Raw genomic sequence first — 18,731 nt, forward strand, 5'->3', positions numbered from 1 at the left:
CTCTCAGTCATCAATAACATCATTCACATCTTCCACTTCTTAGCTGCACCTCCTTCCAAATACTGTGATCCATTTTCCTCAGGATTTTCTCCTGCATTTAATATTTACCTGCTTTCTGCCCTCATTTTGAAACCAGGTTCACTTCATTATCCAACACAAATTGAATTGCAAACCTGACGGACAAACAATGGAAAACAAGTCACTCGTAACACTAATCCCACGGTGCTCATTTTCAGATTCACAACAGTCAGCTTTTCGATAAAAATGAAGGAATTTTACAGTGAAAAGAATTAGAAAGTTTATCTGACTTTTATTTGTGACTCACTCACTCGGGTATTCTGTAAATGCTGCTCGGAGGTTTAGTGAGCGTGATATAATCTACCTGAGTTTTCCTGAGCCTGTGCTCGGTGTATTGGGAGGTTTGGGCCTGGGTTGGAGTAGCTTGCGTCCCAGGGATGGGCAGTAACCCGATGATTGAAGCTGCAGTCGCCGCTTTCTGCTGGCAGCGGGTGATTGGAGAGTGCGGGGCCGGAATTTTGCTGCTTTTCTGCTTTTCCCTCTCTCACTCACTGTGGAGCTGAGGAAGACTGAGTAATTGATGGGTTCGTTTGATTCCAATAATTTCATGAATTTTTAATGGGCTAGATAAAGGTACATAGTGGGTCCAAATCTTTTCTCATTGTATTTGACAGAAAACGTAATTTTAAAAAGAAGCTGTTTTTGTGGGAGCTCACTGGACAACAAAAGACCTGCCACCGTTTGGGTATGCTATCCTGCAGCCCAAGTACCCAATGACAATCCGGAACTGTGTGGCAATGATTGGTGATGAGGGGGAAAAACAGTAAAAATCTTCACCCCCTGGGTGGTTTTGAATCACAAACCTTTCAGTTAACAGGGAAACACGCTGACCAATTGCATAACAGACACTTACACCAACCTAACTGACAAGGTAGCCCAACCAGGGTGTCAGTGAGTCTAATCCTCAGATTGTCACTACCCAGATGACTGTCGCACTCTATCAGTTTTACATTTCTAAAATAAAGGGTGAGACATTCATTGTGGACACATGGAAACAGTCTGATCCCACCCACTGCAGACACATCCATGTCACCGGGAACTCGCTTTCCTACAACCGGTGCCGTCTCCCTTCGATCCTTTCATTGTCTTGTCTGTTACCAAGTATTCTGATTGTTCCGAAGCCGATATTAGGTTTGAATTCCTGATGTGCAGTAACAAGAATCCTTTCACTGTCTCAGATCAGTTAATTTCACTGAGAACATCAGAGTCAATGTTCCAGCGTCTTAAAGAAGGGAAAGGTGCCTTGACTTTCTCTGGTTCACCCTTCATTCGCATTGGATTCCATTCCTCAAAGGGGATTTTCATTTCCTTCTTGTGCTCCCTGACCACATCTGGCAACATCTTTGGATTGAGAGGCTTAATTAACATTTCAGATGCAGTGCAGTTCCAATGAAAGGCTACAGACCTGAAATGAAAACGATGTCTCTCTCTCCACAGACGCTACCAGATCTGCTGAGAATTCCAGCATTTTCTGTTTTTATTTCAGATAACCAGCATGTGCAGTGCTTTGCTTTTCTTTTCCTGATTAGTGAAACATATAAGACCCTGAGTAGTACTTGACAGGGCGGATTTGGAGAGGATATTACCTCTTGTGGGAGAATCTAGAACTCGGGATCGCTGTTTAAAAATAAGGTGTCACCCATTTAAAACGGAGATGAGACGATTTTTTTTCTCCCAGTGGGTCGTGAAACTTATGAACTCTCTTCCTGAAAAGCCTCTGGAAGCAGAGTCTTTAAATATTTTTAAGGCAGCCGTGGATATATTCTTGGCAAGCAAGGGGGTGACAGGTTGTCGGAGATAGGTGGGGTACAGATTTCAGGTGACTATCAGATCAGCCAGCATCTTATTAAATGGCGGAGCAGGCTTGAGGGGCCGAATGGCCTACTCCTGCTCCTTTTTCTTATGAAGTGCTAAGAATGTGGAACCCATTACCAGTAGATTTCGAGATCATGTCTGATCTAAAAATGTGTAGGTAAATTCACACTGTAAACAGATTGTTCACCAGCTGGAATTGTAAAGGGATTCACTCTCATCCCATTTACTGACACAGCAACACAGTCTTGCTGGTGGGAGACCATTCCGATACTTCACGTGTGCAAAGGGCTTTATTCAGTTTTCCCACAAGTTAACACTCCAACTTTAAAAGTTCAAAGGATTTGATCCACAATCAGAGAATTGATACTGGCAAGACACGGTTTAAATGTTCCACGTATAGGGGGAAAAGTCAGAAGCTCACCCCATCTGCTGAGACTGCACTGAGTTCAGATGGAACTGTAGGATCATTATATCCAGGAGAGAATTGTGGTGGAGCCCTGAGCAATTTGGCTGCTGCATCAACTGATTCAACAATTTTATGTCTTGCCCCTATGTCACCCATCGTATTCTGATTACAGGACAGAGGTTTCTGTTCTACAATATGGTCTTTCAATGGCGGAGCGGAGACCCAGGTTTCACTGCGAGACAGAATGTGCCTTATCCTCGCTGCAGCAGCTTCCTGCGCGTGCGCATTGCGGAGTGTGCTGGGGCATGCGCATTTCGGTCTGTTTCATGAGCATGCGCAGTGCTGGCCTGTGACTGAAGCTGCTCAGAGCGGGTGAGAGAATGTCGAGCGGAGAAAAGTAACAGAGTTAGTGGGTGTGTGAGGAGGAATGGAGCCAGCGGAGTGGGTAGGGAGGCTTCATAAAGACACAGTGCAGGCCGCAGACCCCAAATAACAAGGTACCGGTCTTGTGTTTGCAGAGAACGGGCCGAAAAAGTCTGGATTTCTCCCTTCGCCAGGCCCGGGGTAACGGCCGGCATCTTTATAGGGGGCAATGTGCAGCAGGGCGCATGCGCGGTCATCCTGGTCCAGGCAGCAGGAGGAGAGAATATTGTGCATTTCTATCCTGGACTGACGGGGATGGATTTTGGAAACTCCTTTTCCAGGGGGTTAGAAGGGGAGGATTTACACACAGCAAACTCAAACCAATAGAAAAACAGAATTACCTGGAAAAACTCAGCAGGTCTGGCAGCATCGGCAGAGAAGAAAACAGTTGACGTTTCGAGTCTTCATGACCCTTCAACAGAACTGAGTAAAGTTCTGTTGAAGGGTCATGAGGACTCGAAGCGTCAACTCTTTTCTTCTCCACCGATGCTGCCAGACCTGCTGAGTTTTTCCAGGTAATTCTGTTTTTGTTTTGGATTTCCAGCATCCGCAGTAGTTTTTTGTTTTTATCATACCAATAGAAACGTTTGGCCTTTCTGAATTTCTGTTCGGGACTGACTGATGGATTTTGTGAACTCTATTTACAGGATGTTAGAAGAGGAGGGCAAACTTGAGGGAGATGAGAAACCAAAACCAAACATCACGTCAAAATCTGAAAGTCACTTGTTTCATCAGGATCAGAATTTCACCAGCCTTTGAATGTAAGCATTGAGTTCCAGGACATTACCAGACACTGGGTAAAAAAAATCTCTTCCTGGCATCCCCCTTGTGGATCTTGCCCAAAATCTTAAAACTCTGTCCCTTAATCCATTCATAATCAGCTAATGGGAACAGTTTTTATTTAACTACCTTTCATAATCCTGTACACCTCTATCAAATCTCCCCTCAATCTCCTTTACTCCAAGGAGAACAACCCCAGTTTCTCGAACCTCATCTTACAGATAAAACCCCTCATCTCTCGAACCATTCTGGTTAATCTCCTCTATATCCTCACATCCTTCACAATGTGTGGTGATCACTGGTTTGCACAGACCCAGATGTTCTGTGTTCGTGTCTGTGACATGATCACACATCGACAATTACACTGTGACATCATCACACATCGACAATTACACTGTGACATCATCCCGCTCCCCGGGTATTTCCTCAACTGGGAGATTTTTCTCTGACTCCAGTGCTTCTGATATCTTTCCAGCTGCAGAATCCAGCAGGAGAGTTTAAAGTTGAAAACTGAAACTGTTTCAGAGTTGACTGTTTTTCACCATCCACCTACAATTTAGAGCTTTTAGTTCTATGCTCTGTATCTGTGAGAGGCTCCATGGCTCTGGGGCTGGTGTGACTCCTTTACTGTGGATCTGAATCCATGTTCATCCATTGATCTGTTTCACCTCTACCCTCCCTGATCACTTCTCTGCCATTTTTTAACTTCCCCTGTCTCTAATAATGGATGTATTTGAGTAATGTTTAGTATTTTACTGTTACTTCAGTCGATTGTGTCTAAATGAAGTTTCCACCACTGCCCACCACCCCGACCATGTGCTGCTGGCTTCCCAGCTTTATCTTCCCACAGTCTCTTTCATAGTCAGGAATTGCTTTTCCTGACCTATAGTCCATTTATATTCCACTTCTGAGCTTATATTGACCATCAAATTCGGCACCATTTATACTCCCAGGGAGGAGGCGATGGTGTAATGGTATTGTTACTGGACGAGTAATCCAGAGACCCAGGGCAATATCCTGGGGACCCGGATTCAAATCCCGTCATGGCAGATGGTGGAATTCCAATTCCATAACAAAAATCTAGAATTAAAAGTCTAATGATGACCAATGATGATTGTCGTAAAAACCCACCTGGTTCACTAATGCCCTTTAGGGAAGGAAATGGGCCATCCTTAGTCTTGCCTACACATGACTCCAGACCACAGCAGTGGTTGACTCTTAACTGCCCTCTGAATGCTGGCCTGAGTGATGCCCACGTGAATTTAGAAAAATCATTCTGCACACCTTGAAACGTTAACTCTGTCTCTCTCCACAGATATCAGCATCTGTTATGTTCCCCAGTTGCCTGTGGATTTTATAGATCTCTGCAGGAATGTTGTTTGGACCATGTGCCTTGTTTTTGGATAACCTCTTTTATCTTGAGTGGCAGCATACCACAAATTGTATCCCAAATTGCTGAGGGATTGGATGATTTTTTTTTTATTTGCCTGATGGATGATGTTTGACCTTCTTGAACCGCTGCAGTCCGTGTGGTGAAGGTGCTTCAAAAATGCTGTTAGGTAAGGAGTTACAGGTTATTCACCCAGTGATGATGAAGGAACAGTGGTATTTGTCCAAATCAACAACAACAATTTGGATTTATATGGCATTTTTAATGTAAGACGATGTTCCAAGGCATTTCACAGAAATATTAAAAGCAAGCTTTGACACTGAGCCAAATAAGGAGATATTAGGCCAGGTGACCAAATGTTTGGTCAAAGAGGTAGGTTTTCAGGAGTGTCTTAAAGGAGAAAAATGAAGTAGAGAGGAAGAGAGGTTTGGGGAGAAAATTCCAGAGCTTGGGGCCATGGAAACTGACAGAATGCTCAGCAGGTCAGAATGAAAGGAGCACAAACATCTCAGAGGGTTGTGAGGCTGGATTACAGTGATAGGGAGGAGCGAGACCAACATGGAATTTCAAAAAGTGGATGAGAATTTTAAAATGAAGATGCTTCTTAACCCGGTGCTTTTGTAGGTCAGTGAGCACATGGGTGATAGGTGAACAAGACTTGGTGTGAGTAAGCACACGGGCAGCAGAGTTTTGGATGACCTCAAGGTTACAGGGAGGTTGAAAGTGGGAGGCCGGCCGGGAGTGCGTCAGACAGGTCAGGATGGTGTGTGACTTGGAGGGGAACTTGGAGGCGATGATGCTCATATACATTATAGGGGGCCATTTGTATTATTGAAGTGCTGTGTGTTAAATACAGTGTATTGAGTCTTTTTAGTACCTTTAACACAAGTTAGTTCCTTTTGAAGGTCTCTGCCTCTCCCCTGTCACCTCCATCCTCACCTCCAACAACAAGTGTGAGGAGCTCATGGAGCTTCTTTGTCACTAAGATTGAGACAATCTGATCAGCTGCCTCTGCTGCTTCCCTCCCTTCCACTAGCCCACCGGGACTAAGATCCATCCTCTCGGGACAGGGGTGAATTGCATAGAATTTGCATCAGGAAGTGAATAAAATAGGTGCATTTCAGGGGAAAATGGATAGCTCTATGAGAAAGAAGGGAATAGATGATTACATTGGTAGATTTAGATGAGAAAAAATGGGAGGAGGCTCGAGTGGAGCGTAAACACCAGCATGGACTGATTGGGCTGAATGGCCTGGTTCTCTGCTGTATATCCCGTGAACTCCTGTGTAATCTAGTCTAAATCCATGGTATTATCTGTCTGGAAGCAGCATTGCATTAAACTGAAATCTAAAATCAAACTTTACCAGGCCATTGTCCTGACCACCCTGCTGTATGGAGCAGAATCCTGGGTCTGCTCTTGGAGCCACATCAAAGCTCTGGAACACTTCCAGCAAAGACACCCGAGGTCCATCCTGAGAATTAGATGGCAGGACAAAAATCACAAATAACGAGGTTCTCCATCACACTGGGTTCAACAGCTTGGAGACCACCCTCCAGAAAATTCAGCTCCGATGGCCAGGCCATGTTTCCCACATGGACAATCACAGAATTCCCAAGCTGATCTTCCATGGGGAACTGTCTCAGGGCAAACAACATCAAGGTGGTCAGCACAACCGATACAAGGACACCCTAAAAAAGAGCCTCACAAACTCCTGCATTGCAGACCGCCTCTCCTCGGAAAACACTGCAGTCAACCGGCCGAGTTCTGGTCTCTACATTATAGGAAGGATGTGATAGCATTGGAGAGGGTGCAGAGGAGATTTACCAAGATACTGCCCAGGCTGGAGGGTCTGAGCTATGAGGAAATATTGGATAGGCTGGGGTTGTATTCCCAAAAGCAGCGAAGGGGACCTGATAGAGGTGTATAAGATTATGAGAGGCATAGTTGGGTGGATAGGAAGGCACTTTTTCCATTAGTAGTGGGGTCAATAACCGGGGGGGGCATAGATTTAAGGTAAGAGGTAGAAGGCTAAGAGGGGAGTTCAGGAGAATTGTTTTTTCACCCAGAGGGTGGTGGGAGTCTAGAACTCACTACCTGAAAGGGTGGTTGAGTCAGAGACTCTTGTAACATTTTAGAAGTATTTAAATATTCACTTGCATTGCCTTAGCCTGCAGAGCTATGGGACAAGCGCTGGATAATGGGATTAGTGTAGTCAGAACTTTGTGAGCAGCGTGGACACAATGGGCCGAATGGCCTTCTGTGCTCTATGAGTGTATATATGGTGGGAAGCACTGAAGTTTGGTTCAGTGTGTTTCGAGGACCATCTACACCAAACTCAACATCCGAAGTGCCCAGAGGAAGGTCAGAGGTGGCACAGCGGCAGAAGTTAACCCAATCACCACCAACAACAATATGAACGGTCAGTTCTGTGGACGTCCATGTCGAACCCACACCGAACTCTTCAGTCAGGAGAGGACCCACAGGAAATGATTAAATCATTTACAGTTTGGGCACTCGAACAACGAGGAGTCTACCCCAACATTATCCCTGTTCTCTGGATCGGGGAAGTATACCCTGTCTGTATTACTGCGGTGCTGTTAATAAAGTCAGCGTGAGACAATCTGTTGTGAGCTTGATTATCTGGTCTCTGAATCCACAAGATTCATCATTTAGAGTCAACAAGATGAACAAGGAAACACATCACGGCCCAAAACACCAGCTCGATATTCCCAGGAGAAAGTCTGTTATCTGACACCTCGAATGGACAGAACAGAGAAAGATCCCAACTGTAAGAAACCCTCGAATCATTTGTAAATATCTTTCAAATGCTGAAAGATTCCAGCCGCTTAGATTTCCATCACATTGAAGTTAATGGAAGGTGAGAGCACGGTTATTCTAGAACTATAAAAAAAACACTAGTTAGAGCACAGCTAGAGTACTGAATCCAGTTGTAGTCAGCACATTACAGGAAAGATGTGATCACACTGGAGCAGGCGCAGAAGAGATTTACCTAGATGTTGGCAGGACTGGAGAATTTTAACTCTGAGGAAAGGTTGGAGAGGCTGGGGTTGTTTTCTTTGGGACAGGGGAGGAAGAGGGGAGATTTAATTGAGGTGTAAAAATTATGAGGGTCCCAGATAGGAAGGACCCATTTCATTTACAGAGGTCAGAACCAAGAGGATAGAGATTTAAAGTAATTAGTGGAAGGATTGGAGGGGAGTTCAATAATGCTTTTATCCAGAGGGTGGTGGGTCTTGGAACTCACTGACTGAAAGGGTGGTGGAGGCAGAAATACACAGATTTAAGAAGTACTGGGATATACACTGGATGTTCTGTAACCTACAGGATTATGGACCAAGAGCTGGGAAGCGGGATTAGACTGGTTTGCTCATTTTCAGCCAGTACAGACATGATGGGCTGAATTGCCTCCTCTGTGCTACAATTTCTATGATTCTCTGGTGACAAGTGGTCCTCGTGTTTTTATCTGAGACAGGCCTCAGCCCAGTCATTTGCCCCGAGTGTCGATGTGATGATTCAAGCGAAGAGATGCCGGGTATCGGGAGCAGCAGGAACAATAAATAAAACCGAGGTGTCCGTAAATACTGATATAGTTCATTTGTATCTAGTTCCATTTTTATAAATTCTGCTGAATGTTGCCCTCAGCCAGTGTCAGGATATTGGATCAGAGCCACCATGGAAAATGAATTTGACACCGGTGAGATAGACAATGTCAACCGGATCCTCAGTATCTCTGTAACCTCTTCCAGCCCCACAACCCTTCCTGTAAATACAAGGTGTTGTTCTTGGATTACACTCTGAGATAGACAATGTAATTATATTTTAACCTTTATTCTTCAAGTAAAGTATCTCTCTTCAGGCTGTTCTCAAGGTTGTGCAAGATGGAACCAAACAGTGATTTATTTGTACTTCTTGCAGTTTAGTTACTGTATTCACTGCTCACGATGTGATCTGCTCGACATTGGGAAGACCAAACACAGGTTGGGTGATCACTTTATGGAACAACCTCCGTTCAGTCTGTGAGCTTGACCCTGAGCTTCCGGTCACTGGTCATTTTAATTCTCCGCCCCACTCCCACTTATAATCTTCCACACTCAACATCGAGTTCAGCAGTTTCTACACCAACAGAGAGTTCTCAGGATCTGGAACATTCTACCTGAAAAGGTGCTGGAACCTGATTCTATCAGGAATTTTAAAAGGGAGTTGACAGGGATTTGGGATAGAGGAACTTACAGGGTTACAAACAGAAAGTGGGTATTTGGGACGAAACACAACTGCTCTTTCAAAGAGTCAGCACAAGCACAAAGGGTTGAATGGCCTCCTTCTGTGCTCTAAGTTTCAATGATTCTAGGAGTTGGCCATTTAGCCCGTCGAGTCTGTCCCACCGTGCAATCAGATCACGGCTGATCTGTGACCCTTTGTCTCCTGTCCCTTGATTTATACCTTGTGTTAGGAAGGATCTATCAATACCAGATTGAAACTGAACATTGATCAAGCATGAACTGCTAATTGAGGAAGAGAATTTCAAACTTCTCCCAACTTTACCTGGAGAAGATTTTCCTAATCTCACTCCTGAAAGTTCTGGCTCTAATTTTTAGACTATGTTGCTCAGTCCTGGATTCCCCAACCAATGGAAATAGTTCCCGTCTATCTACCACACCATTTCCAATTTATATCATGAAAACTTCGAGAAAATCCTCCTCAATCTTCTAAATTCCAGGGAATACAAACCTCACCGTGAGATGATGAATATTGGCAGAATGAATAGGGTACTCAATGGTACAGTCCAAAAGGGTGTGTAGGGACTGGGGGACCTGGGGGTTGTTGTGCATACACATTTGAAGGCGAAAGGACATATTGAGAGAGCAGATCGCAAAATATATGAGATCGTGGGCTTCATAAGCAGATTTAATGTGTATAAACGCAGGGAAAATAAGCTGACCCGTTATAAAGCTCTGGTTAGGTCACAACAGGAGTATTGCATCCAGTTCAGGTCGCCACACTTTAGGAAAGGGGTGAGGGTCCTTGAGAGGATGCGGAGGAGATTTACCAGAATGGTTCCAGGAAAAAGGGAATTCGGTTCCAAAGTGAGATTGGAGAAGCTGAAGTTGTTCTTCTTGGAGTTACAGAGTTGAGAGGAGATTAGATAGAGGTGAACAAGATTGTGACAGGTTCAGATAAGGTGGACAAAGAAAATGTTGTTTCCATCTGGTGATGGTACAAGGATTAGGGGGACACAGATTGAAGGTTATGGGCAATAGATACAGGACAAATGCAGGGAGGAATATTTTACACAACAAGTGGTAATAACCCAGAACTCACTGCCTACGAGGGGGCTGGAAGCAGACATGATCAATGCTTTAAAATTAAATTGGACCAGCATTTAAGAGAAATAAACATGCAGGGGGTTGAAGACACAGCGGGGCAATGAGACAGACTGGACAGCTCTACAGAGAGCTGGCATTGACTCAATGGGCTGAATGGCCTCTTTCTGTGCTGTAATTACTCTGATGCATTTGTTTGACCACTCCTCATAATTTAACGCTTGGAGTCCAGTTGTTATTCAGGTACATCTGCACTGCTCTCCCACTAAGGCCAATATAGTCTATCCTTCCTAAAGTGTGATGCCCGGAACTGAACACAGTATTCCTGTCCTGATGAAAGGTCATGTTGACTCGAAACATTAACTCTGTTTCTCTCCACAGATGCTGCCAGGCCTGCTGAGTACTTCCAGCATTTTTTATTTTTATTACAGTGGTTCAGGTGCAGTCTAACCAGGATTTTGAAAATGTTGGTGCTTTTTCCACAAACAGAACAAAACTTTTTCCTTCTACAATCAAAGTCCGATGATATTCAGGTGCTGAGGAATCGAATGACTCTGTCAGATCTTGATGTGAAGTTTGGTTTGAGTTTCCCCGTCTCCAAATCCGTCCCATTGAAAATCCTGTAAAAAGGAGACTATAAAAAACATCCCTGTCAGTCCAGGATAGAAATTAATAGACAAACATTTCTCTGGGTTGAAGTTTGCTGTGTGTAAATCCTCCTCTTCTAACCCCCTGTAAAAGGAGTTTCCAAACACTGGGTGTAAACTGGGCTCCGGGAGTTTGTAATCCGGGTTTGGAGTCCTACACCGGGTGTTTGTGAATCCTCCCAGTCCAGCCTCCGGCTCCATTCCTCTCCTGCACTCGGCCCTTTCTCAGCCGCTGGACTTTCAACCCGACCGCCTTCATCCCGATCCCCACCCGCGTTGCGCATGCTCCAATTCATACCCGGCCACGCCCCTCATTCACTCCGATTGGTCGGAGGAACAGCCGCTCCCGCTGGTCCTCCAGGCCAGCCCCCTGTTCCTATTGGTCCGGAGCTGCCGTCAATCATTGTGAGCTGAAGCATGTGTAGAGCGTGAACACAGACGTGAGGAGAACTGGAGCGAGCGGATTTAAAATGCGGGATTTACAAAGATCGAGTGCGGACTGAGAGCTGGAAAAAAAACCGGTTAGCATTGATAGGGCTGGCGGGTGAGTTGGGAGGCTTTATGAATTCACGGTCTCTGTCCTAAACCCTCAATAAGGAACCATTCTCCCAAACACAGATTAGGCCATTTCTCCGGAAGTAGGCCCGAGTTAACGGGGCAAGGAGCAGCAGAGCGCACGTGCGGTCACTATCTTTATAGGGGGCAAGGAGCTGCAGAGCGCATGTGCGGTCACCATCTTTATAGGGAGCGAGGAGCTGCAGAGCGCATGAGCGGTTACCATCTTTATAGGGGGCAAGAAGCAGCAGAGCGCATGTACGGTCACCATCTTTATAGGGGGCAATGTCCAACAGGCAGCATGCGTGGTCGCTATCTTTACAGAGGCTGCAGGCCCGGATGAATGACCCGCAGGAAGGACAATAAATCAGAGATAGAGTTTGGTGTGAAATCAATGGGTTGTTGTAAAACAGGAGATCAGGGTAAGTCAGAACCAACAACAACTTCTATTAACATCATAAATCATCCCAGTGAGCTTCACAGGAAATCATAAAATAAAGTATAACATTCAGACACAGAAGGAGGTGACCAAAATACTTAAATAGTCGCTTGTTTGTGCAGAATTTGATTATTAACGAAAAAAGAGACAAGCTGTCAAAGCTTTTCCTGTTGCACTCACCAGGACAGACGCAAGAATCCCAAATTTCAAAGGAAACCAAAAGTTATACTGCACGAGAAAAGGGTGCTGATTAGTTGGCCCGTCGGCTCTGACTGGTTGTTGCCATGGACAATACAGCCAGGAGCTGTAATCCACTCTGCTTTTGTTTAATTCCACAAAAGACCCCATGCCTGGACTTGTTCCTTCCGCCTGCAGAGGACAGGTCTAGCAAGTGTAAGTGAGCCACATTACTAGCCTGACTGATAATTTTTGAGATTTGGTATTCTTCCCTCTATCCTGATGAGTACAAGATAAAATGTTTTAACAGAATGTCTTTTTTTATTAATACTCAATTGTCTTAAAGGGGGAAAGTGAGGTAGACAGAGGGAGAGAATCTCAGAGCTTGGGGTCGAGGGAACTGAAGGCACGGACACTAATGGTGGAACATTTAAAACAGGGAATGCTAGAATTAGAGCAGTGCAGATATCATAGAGGGTTGTGGGTCTGCAGGAGCCACAGAGAGGAGGCCATTGGGGGATTTGAAAACAAGGATGAGAATTTTAATATCAAGTTGCTGCTTGAACGGGAGCCAAGGAAGGTCAGGGAATGGGCCTAGCTGTGAGTGAAGACACAGACAGCAGAAATATGGATGTCTTCAAGGTTACAGAGGTTAGAATGTGGGAGTCCAGCCAGGTGTGTGTTGGAATGGTCCAGTCTGGAGGTAAACATGGCAGTGATAAGGGTTTCAGCAGCAGATGAGACACTCCTGAGACAGGAGTGAGGTCGGGTGATATTACGGAGGTGGAAACAGGTGATCTTAGTGATGGCACAGACATGAGGTCAGCAGCTCATTTCGAGATCAAATGTAACACCGAGGTTGTGAACAGACTGGTTTAATCTCACACTGTTCCCAGGGAGAGGGATGGAGTTGGTATCTGGGAAATGGAGATTGGAGCAGGGACTGAAAACAGTGTCTTCAGTCTTCTCAGTATTTAATTGGAGTTAATTAGTCATCAGGAAGAGAAGCAGGAACCAGAATGGGCCATGAGACTGATCCCAGGTTTAACTCAGTTAGAGAGGGAGAGAAGGAAGGAAGGAAACTCTGGAACATTGGGAGAAATCACCTTCATAATCGCTCATTAAATCTCCACACAGTAAGTTTTGGACACAAGGTTAACATCTGCTATTCTGTATGGACGGTCAGGGGGTTTCAGATTAATGTTTTGTCACGAGTAATCACTGAAGTGAATGATCAGACATATTGTCAACTCCAGTTGGAGAAATTTGTTAAAAAGATACAGAAATAATTGTCCAAAACTCTGTCTGGATTTCAGCACAGGGAGGAGGGAAAGTGTGTGGGACGGGGATTTGCAGCTTTCGGGGAACAAAAGAGGAAAAAATGTTCCATAGAAACTAGAATTGTCTGCTGTGAATTTATATCCTGTTCTTAAAGTGATGGCCTTTGTAAACTCCTTTTACAGATAATTATAAGGGGAGGATTTTCAGGCAGGAAACCCAAACCAAACATCACATCAAGATCTGACAGAGTCACTCGATTCATCAGGACCTGAATATTATCACCTTTGAATGTGGACGGAGAAACGTTTGTCTGTTCTGTCTGTAGGGAAAGATTTCAAATATCAGTGTGACTGTAAAAGCACCGAGACACACACACACCCGAGTGAGAGTGTCCCACTGCACTGACTGGAAAGAGCTTTAACCAGTTATAAAGCCTGAAATAACATCACACCATTCACAGTGAGGAGAAACTGTACACGTGTTCTCTGTGTGGATGAGACTTCAACTGATCATCAAACTTAGAGAGACACAGGGACACCTCGACCATGGAGAAACCGTGGAAATGTAAGGACTGTGGGAAAGGATTCAATTATCCATCCAAACTGGAAACCCATCGACGCAGTCACACTGGGGAAAGGCCATTCACCTGCTCCGAGTGTGGGAAAGGATTCAAGCAGTTACCCCACCTGCTGACACACCAGCGAGTTCACACTGGAGAGAGACCATTCACCTGCTCCGAGTGTGGGAAGAGATGTACTCAGTTATCCACCCTGCTGACACACCAACGAATTCACACAGAGGAAAGACCATTCACCTGCTCCGAGTGTGGGAAGGGATTCACTCGGTCATCATACCTGCTGACACACCAGCTCGTTCACACTGGAGAGAGACCATTCACCTGCACGGTATGTGGGAAAGGATTCACTGGGTCCCCTGACCTGCTGAAGCACCAGCGAATACACACTGAGGAGAGGCCATTCAGTTGTACTTCCTGTGGAAAGAGATTCAGGACTTCATCGAACCTCAAAGTGCACCAGCGAATTCACACTGGAGAGAGGCCTTTCACCTGCTCCAAGTGTGGGAAGGGATTCATTCAGTCATCCCACCTGCTGAAACACCAGCGAATTCACACTGGAGAAAGACCATTCACCTGCTCTGAGTGTGGGAAGAAATTCACTCTGTTATCTAACCTGCTGAGACACCAGCGAATTCACACTGGAGAGAGACCATTCACCTGCTCTGAGTGTGGGAAGAAATTCACTCTGTTATCCACCCTGCTGAAACACCAGCGAATTCACACAAGGACAGGCCATTCCGCTGCACTTCCTGTGTAGAGATTCAGCCTTCTTTCCACCTCAGTGTACACCAGTGAATTCACATTGGAGAGAGAGCGTTCACCTGCTCCGAGTGTGGAAAGGGATTCACTCATTTATCCAACTTGTTGACACACTAGCGACTTCACACTGGGGAGATGCTGTTCACCTTCTCCGAATGTAGGAAGGGATTCACTTAGTCATCCCACCTGCTCAGACACCAGCGAGTTCACAAGTGACAGCAGGGGTTGGATTCTGCTGTTATTGCTGCTGTTAATCACATCCAGAACTGAACTGTGTTCATTCTGACAGTTTTGGTTTGTTTCTATTGCTGTTCATAATCCCTGTAACTGGGCTGAAGTTTAATATCTTGATGTCTGTTAAATAAATCAGCTTTGTTTCAAACTCTCAGAATGTCGAGTCCTTGATTTCTCCAGGATAAGAGGAGACTGATTGATGTCCTGTTCCTAATGGCTCCATTTTTGGATCTTTTCTCCTCTCTTAACTCTAGATTCTTTCAGTTCTCAGACCTTTGGTTACTCTCATGGATACGTCCCAGCTCCCCACACCTCCCAGAGTGCCTTGGGATCCAGGGAAGTATCAGTGTTAAAACCAGAAAATGCTGCAAATAACCGATACTTTTCCAAGTGCCAATTGATTTTCTCCCAGATTATTGTCTCCAGCCTTTCCCCACAACTGATATGAAGCTGATTGTCCTGGAATTGCTGTGTTTTTGAACAGGGGTGTAACATTTACAATCTGTCAGTCCTTTGTCACCACTACTATATAAGGAGGATTGGAAGATTGTGACCAGAGTCTCCACAAGTTCCACGTGAAGGATGCTGTCTCTGACAGTGCAGCAGTCCCTCAGTGTCACCCTGGAGTGTCAGCCTAGATAATGTGCTCAGGTTTATTAATATTTCCTCTTGTTATTGATGTGGGTCATTAAGAAACAATGGGCTCTTATGATGTCATCCAGTCCCAGTGCGATGATGTCATCCAGTCCCAGTGCGATGATGTCATGAAGACTATTCAATACCAGCGGAGCCTTAGTGGTGAAAACAGTTTTGTTCGAGATGGCAGCAAATCCATTACTGATAGATGTGGATTATGAAGCTGAGCAACACGTACAGTATATATCCCGTCTCCTGACACTCTGCCCCCACCTCTCGACACACTGCCCCCATCTCCCGACACTCTGCCCCCATCTCCCGACACTCTGCCCCATCTCCCGACACTCTGCCCCCATCTCCCAACACTCTGCCCCATCTCCCGACACTCTTCCCCATCTCCCGACACTCTGCCCCCATCTCCCGACACTCTGCCCCCATCTCCCGACACTCTGCCCCATCTCCCGACACTCTGCCCCCATCTCCCGAGCAGCCTGTCTCTACCTCTGCTGAGCCCTCACAGGATGCACCAAGTTGAAACCAGAGGAAAGGACTGGGTGAGAAATTGTAATTCACCAAGGGTGTGCACATGGGGGTTTGACAAAATATTAAGTTTCCTGTTTTTAAACAATGAAACTTAAAACGCATTGATTGGAACTATTTCCAGCTCTTGTCCATTCTGACATCCCGTGGGCCAGCTCACCCTCTCACTGGGTTCATGCTGAATGTCAATCCAGGCTGGGAGCCATTGGGTGGATGGGCAATGGGTGGATGAGTGGCTGAAGGAATGTTCAGTTCACAGGGAGGGGGATGGGGGAGGGGGGTTGGTGCTGGTGGTGGGAAGTGTTCATTCTGAAGGAGTCCCACCTGAAACAGTGACCATTAACTTATCACTTTCTAATGGTGATTGACCTGCTGTTTATTTCCCCAGGTTTGTTCTGTTCAGTATTTCAGTATTTATATATTTTTTATCTTTGCTATAACATATTTTTCTCTTACACTGAAATACAGAGAATTTCAATTATGTTAATGTCAATCCCCATCGAGTGCACAGGAGGACTCAGCTGGTCCAAACTTTTTATGGTATCAATAAACAAAAATTCTACAAGATGTTTATTTGGGGAATTTATTTCTCTGAGACCCGGGACGGTCAAACTATGTCCCAAAGTTCAGATTTGGGCCTTGAGCCTGGGCTATGGGGCCCACATACATGGAGCACCATTACCGGATGTCCTTCATCCCCGATTTTAATCACTCCAGCCTTCAGCTGCCTGGACCCTAAGCTGTGGAATTTCCACCCTAAACCTCTCCACCTTTCTCATTCACTTTTCCCCTTTCAGACACTCCTTATAACTGACCTCCTTGACCAAGCAGTTGGTCATCTGACCTAATATGTCCTTATGCCCCTGTGAATGTTCTTGGGACAATTAGAAGCTCGATATAAATATAAGTTGTTGCATTTGTTGATGTATTTCAGTCAGACCTGATCACTTATTGAGTCTGGATCAATGTAACTCAGATAGACACAGCTTGTGTCATAAAAACAAAAAACTACTGCGGATGCTGGAAATCCAAAACAAAAACAGAATTACCTGGAAAAACTCAGCAGGTCTGGCAGCATCGGTGGAGAAGAAAAGAGTCGACGTGGACCCGAAACATCGACTCTTTTCTTCTCCACCGATGCTGCCAGACCTGCTGAGTTTTTCCAGATAATTCTGTTTTTGTTTACAGCTTGTGTCATAGTTCAGTGAGATCTGATCACTTCCTGAGTGAGAGAGTCTGTATCAATGTAACTCAGATAGACACAGCTTGTTGGAACAGACCTGGGGAGAAACAGGCTCTGAATTAATCACTGGATTTTCTGTTCTCCACAGTTGGGAAAAAATGATTCTTTCCAAATATCCAAATGACGAATCAAGTCATTAAAGATGATTTGTTGTTTTGAGTTGAATTATTTGGTAGAATTAGAGTGAAGGAGTGGGATTGACCCACAGCCTGAGTCACCACTTTAAGGACAGGAAGAGAGAGAATCTGGAGAGGAGAAAAGAATTAGTAGGAGGCCAGACACTGAATCTGGAACAATGAGCAGAGAGGGGGAGGAATGTGTGGGACAGGGATTTATAGATTTGGGGGAATGAAAGGAGAAAGAATATTCCATGGAAACAGGAATTGTGTGTTCTGAATTTCTAACCGGTACTGACAGTGATGACTTTTGTAAACTGTGTTTACAGGGGATTAGAGGGAGAGGATTTTCAGATGGGGAAACTCAAACCAAAAATTTCGACAAGATCTTATAGAATCACTGAATTCATACATGACCAGCCTTTGATTATGGAAGGAGAAATGTTTGTCTGTTCTGTCTGTGGGGAAGATTCACATCATAATTTGACTGGAAACTCACCAAGACACATACACCCGAGTCAGAACATATGTTGGGGTCAAACCTGACAACACTTGTGCAAAAAATCTGGTTTAGTCTCAGACAGTTGCCAGGGAGAGGAATGGAGTTGGTATCTAGAGAATAAAAACAATGGCTTCGGTCTTCCCAATATTTAATTGGAGGAAATTTCTGCACATCCACCATTGAATATCAGACAAACAATCTGATAATTTAATAAAAGTGGAGAAGTGGAGAGAGGTGGTGGTGAGGTAGAGCTGGGCACTGTCAGTGTACATGTGATAAATGACACTGTGTTTTCAGATGATGTCGCTGTGGGGAGCATGTTGATGAGAAATAAGAGGAGGCCAAGGCTGGATCCTTTGGGGACACCTAGAGGTAACTGTGGGAGTGGGAAGGGAAGACATTACAAGTGATTCACTGACGATGGTTAGACAGAGAAGAATGGAACCAGGAGAGAGCAGCCCCACACAGCTGGACGACAGTGGAGAGGTGTTGGAGCAGAATGATGTGGTCAATCTTGTCAAAGGCTGCAGACACCTTGAAAAGGATGAGAAGGGATAGTTTACCTTTGTCCCAGTCACATAGGATGTCATTAGTGGCTTTGATCAGAGCTGTTTCAGTACAGTGGCAGGGGCAGAAACCTGATTGGAGGGATTCAGACAGGGAGTTCTGGGAAACATGGGCATGGATTTGGGAGGTGTGAATATGTTTGAGGAGTTTGGAGAGGAAAGGAAGGTAGGAGATGGGACAGCAGTTTGCAAGGACAAGGCCAAAGGTTTGTTTATTGACGAGGG

At 45.1% G+C, this 18,731-nt stretch overlaps 1 long non-coding RNA gene across 2 annotated transcripts in view; it reads right to left on the reverse strand.

Annotated features, from left to right (window-relative positions):
• Positions 1 to 18,731, reverse strand: part of LOC144698296 (uncharacterized) — an 869,665-nt gene that overhangs the window by 500,119 nt on the left and 350,815 nt on the right. The gene's annotated exons all lie outside the window — the stretch shown is intronic.

The sequence above is a fragment of the Cetorhinus maximus genome, chromosome 23 (genome assembly GCF_964194155.1).
Source record: "Cetorhinus maximus chromosome 23, sCetMax3.hap1.1, whole genome shotgun sequence".
Lineage (NCBI taxonomy): Eukaryota > Metazoa > Chordata > Chondrichthyes > Lamniformes > Cetorhinidae > Cetorhinus > Cetorhinus maximus.